This window comes from Rhagoletis pomonella, unplaced genomic scaffold, assembly GCF_013731165.1.
Source record: "Rhagoletis pomonella isolate Grant_MI unplaced genomic scaffold, Rhpom_1.0 Rhpom_scaffold_00001, whole genome shotgun sequence".
NCBI lineage: Eukaryota > Metazoa > Arthropoda > Insecta > Diptera > Tephritidae > Rhagoletis > Rhagoletis pomonella.
The window spans coordinates 65,486,112-65,490,593 of record NW_023458555.1 but is presented as its reverse complement, the minus strand read 5'-3'; the positions used below and the strand labels follow the sequence as shown (position 1 = coordinate 65,490,593).

At 34.4% G+C, this 4,482-nt stretch overlaps 1 long non-coding RNA gene across 1 annotated transcript; it reads left to right on the top strand.

Annotated features, from left to right (window-relative positions):
• Nucleotides 1-3,527: 3,527 nt before the first annotated feature.
• On the top strand, nucleotides 3,528-4,000 carry LOC118751869. The gene is made up of 3 exons (XR_004994604.1): nucleotides 3,528-3,742; nucleotides 3,810-3,888; nucleotides 3,968-4,000. It is a non-coding gene; the product is annotated as an uncharacterized LOC118751869 (long non-coding RNA).
• Nucleotides 4,001-4,482: the final 482 nt, after the last annotated feature.

Sequence of the window (4,482 nt, the reverse complement as noted above, 5' to 3'; positions counted from 1 at the left end):
AGATGGCGGAATGTTGCCAAATGAGATTTAGGGGCAAGACTGTGGATCCATGATCTACGTATCAAATAGAAGTAAAGGTGCTCTTACACGATATGTATTTGCATGTGTACATGCCACTTTTTACATATGGAAATGCCAACAAATCGTGTAAAGGCAAATTAGATTTGTTTCTGTACAAAGCAGATGCACGTACATACGAAATAGAAATATTTCTATTTTCCTCTGACAAACAGATATAATCATCTGAGTTTAGTTTATTTCGTTTTCAAAGAACGTATTTTTAAATAGTTAAATAAAGACTGTGAATTTGACAGACATACGCAATTACACATGTTTTGAAAATGTCACATTTACAGATGCAAATACATATCGTCTAAGAACGCATTAAACTGACTGCATCAAAAAATGTATCTTATTTTACTGGGCTACTCTATTACTCTTATTTGGCTTTGCTTTTTGCTTTCGCTCAATTAAATTTTGATATGTTGGTGTTGGTTGAAATTTTTATAATTTTTCGAAACAAAAAAAAAACGTTTAAGATAAAGTGAGCCATAAAATTTGGAATTTATTTGCTAAGAAAATATTTATTTTTCGGCTTTTACAAATTAAACAAGTTCTCTGCGAGAAGATTTGATTAAAAAAATATGCGTATATATGGTACATGGCGCATACTCCAATTTGCCTTATTTGAAAAATATCATTGTTGACCGCAATAAAAGCTTTACTTTAAGGGAAAAAGGATATTTCTATACACCATATCGAGCCCTAACCGCCAAAATAACGTAAGCCACATTTTTGTCAACATTGATGCAGAAATGCATCTAGATGCTCTAGGAATATTTCTGCATCAAAAAGAAAATTTTTAAAAAAGTGTCGCTTACGTTATTTTGGCGGTTAGGACTCGATATACTATATAAATATGTCCACGTATTTTTTTAAACAAACCTTGCAGACATATATTTAATACTTCTATAGTGGCAGTAACCTAGCTGCGCAATGTGTTTGGATTCAGCAATCAAAGGGAGATAGTTTTGAGCCAAATGTACGTTTTGCGCATGCGCAGGTTTTCAATGTATTAGTATCTGTGAATCCCAACGGGACTGAAAGTTAGCTGCTCCCCAAAGGAGCAAGTACGGAGCAGTATAAAAGCAAAGTAAAAAATAAATTTTTAAATTTCTAACAATGCTCAGAAATAAATATCATTTTGAGTAGTAACATAAAATATTTCCTTTTGAAAAAAAGTTAATTTATGTACAAACATGTATGTATGTATGTATTTCCGTATGTATCATATATGTAATACTTCTATATTGGCAGTAAGCTAACTTCTCAATGTGTAAGCATTCCGAAATCAAAGCGAGACAGTCTAGTACCGTTTTTGTCTATGTATTGTGTACTTGAGTGCCGTTTTTGTATATGTGTTGTGTACTTGTTTATTTATAAACGTATGTGCCCAGTAGAACTTGTGAGCATCGTACGATTGCTCGGTGAGTACTCCCTTGGGAGTATACGAATACTCCCCATTGCTCCCTATGCTTCTGTGTATAAGCATTTAATTTTGTATACTCCCTTTAACATTGGATGTCCTAGGAGGGGGAGTAATCCCTTTTACCTCCTAAACGAGCAATCGGGGCAAGAATGATAGATGTCTCCCTACATCGTGCAATCGGGGAGCACACACAGAATTATCATCCCACAAACCTCCTAATGGAGCAATACGAGAGTACTCCCTTAGTTACCTCCCAGAAACCTCCCAAAAAGACAACAAGGGAGTGCACATAGAAAACATCCCACATTCCTCCCTAACGAGTAGTAAGGGAGTACTCCCATAAGAGTCATCCCGGAAGGCTCCTGTACTAGTAATAAAAGAACGCCTCTATACTCCCGAATTCCTCCTCATGGAGTAATGGAAGACTACTCCCACATTGCTCCAAAACGAGCATTTTACATAAGCTAAAAAGATTTTGCTTTTTACGCAATTCATTTATTTAATTTTTTAATCATATACATATATACATACTTATGCACATAAATACAAGATTTAAGCTGATTATTACAAAAACAGAAAAAAACATAAATAAGTATTATTACATTATTAACTAAAATTAGAAAACGGATATCGAACAGTAATGACAAACTCAAACATTATACATACATACATATATACTTTTATATAATCCACAAGATAAGTGTGGCGAGGATGATTTCCTGGAAAAGTTATTTAACTTGTATTCACCCGGGAGTGGAACAAACGATTCACGCCTTGAAAAATTTCCGGCTGTACCCAGTAAATTTTCTGGGCGGGACGAGATTGCAACGCTAGAACTTAGACGCCTTAATTGCTGGCCCCGTAATCTGAAATATATTTTGAGTTAAATATTACATACATACCAGCGGCTCTAAAGATTTGCTCTCCAATTAATTTGATTGTTTCCTGATTTAAATTTTTCAATAAGAAATACATATGTATGTAAGTATGAATGTACACATCAGTTATCTGTTTTGCTTTCTTCATACATTTTCCAAAAACACAAAATTATGTTGAAGAAGGTGCGTATAGCTATCCTATCAATCAAAAAGAATACTCCTGGATTGCTCGCTTAGGAGACATCGATTTTTGCTCCTAAGCGAGTAATAACGGAGTACAAAACTAACAAATCTCGCATATACCTCCGAAATCATGTATCCCGGAGGATACTTTTATTGCTCACTTGGGAGATCTCCCATTATACTCCTAAGTGAGTAATACAGGAGTGCAAAACCGACTAATCTCGCTTATTGCTCCCAAATCATGCCTCAGGGAGCATTCTTTAATTGCTAGCTTAGGAGATGTCCCTATTGACTCCTAAACGAGTAATAAGGGAGTAAAAAGTCCACAAATCTCTCTTATTGATCCGAAATCAGGTCAAGGGGAGTACTCTTTTATTCCTCACTTAGGGAGATCTCCATTCAAGTTCTAGTGGGTGTTGCTTTCCTTTCGTACGTGTTTATTGATATATGTATCTGTGCTGTAGTGTTTTCGGACGGTACTAGCTCTTACTGCCAATATAGGAGTATTACATATATGGTATGTATACCACATAGAAAAGAAAAAAAACATGTTTATAAGTACACTTAATAAAACCATCAAATGGTTTACAAAAACGCCATTCTTTTATTAAAACAATAATCTAATATAAAAATTAAAATTTGCATGCATCGCTTTTTAAATGCTTTAGTTGAAGCGCTCACCAAGAGCTTCTTTGGGAGCAGCAAGGGAGCACTTCTTTCTAATGACACACAATGATAAAATACAATGAAGTATGAAATTAGGAAGGGAGCGCTTACTGCAGAATATGGATCGCTTCCATGATTCAATAAAAGAAAGGTTTTGTAATAAAACAGTCTTCTCCCTCCCACACAAAAAATCGGCTCCTTTACTAGTCCAGAATGTTGCTCTATAGTTTTTAGTCATATTGGTAGTAAAACCTAAAGTTCTTCACACTAAATATTCGTTGGCATCACTGACTCGTTTTTGTCATCTCCTTTACATTAATTCGTTGACATTTGCCATTCTGATTGCGTTAATTCTGGTAAGTTTTGCAATAAATTGCTATTATTTTTTAATTTACTAATCTATTTAAAGTATTTATTTACAGAATATCATTTCGTAGCTACCACGGCGAGTTTCTATAGGTTTTTTTGGTTTTTGCCTGTCCAAGTGCTGCGCGGCTACATTTGCATTCCAAACGCAAACGCACACGTAAGTTTATTTTAAAAAATAGCTATTATTCTGAAAAATTATTATAAGTGAACCATTTCGCTTACAGATTCCTATTCGCTTTTGGTGTTTGCTTGTCCAAGTGCGGCACGACGAAAAACATTTGCGTTCCAAACGCGCACACACACGTAAGCTTCATTTATTTATTTACTTATAAAATAGAGATTATTCTGCAAGATTCTTATAAGCGAACCTTTTCGCTTACAGGTTCCTATTCGCTTTTGGTTTTGCCTGTCCAAGTGCTGCAGCACCCTTTCTTAAGTGTACTTCAGTGTATAAAAAACAACTTTTTTAATCGGAAGTCCATTTTTTTCAAGTAAGTTTTTTTTCCTTGTAAAAAATTGTATAAAGCTTTCAAAACATAAAACTTGTAATTAATTAAATACATACATATATGTTTGTATGAATTGGTATATTGTCGTTTAAAGTACAAAACCGCGTATCGTCATTCTGCAAAACCGCGTAACTGACATTGGCTGCCAAAAATTGTATTTGCTCACACAAGCTCTTGGCTCAATCCTTATCCTTATCCATTAGTTCTGAAATATACTAGCCAGAAATGCGAAATGCTTTATAAAAAAGAGAACCATTTTGAAATATGAGTGTTTTTACGCTATAGAAAATAATTTCTACAACTTCACATACGCGGTTTTGCATTTTGTCGATACGCGGTTTTGCACTTTAAACGACGATATGCTTATAATTAATTTATTGATTTTATA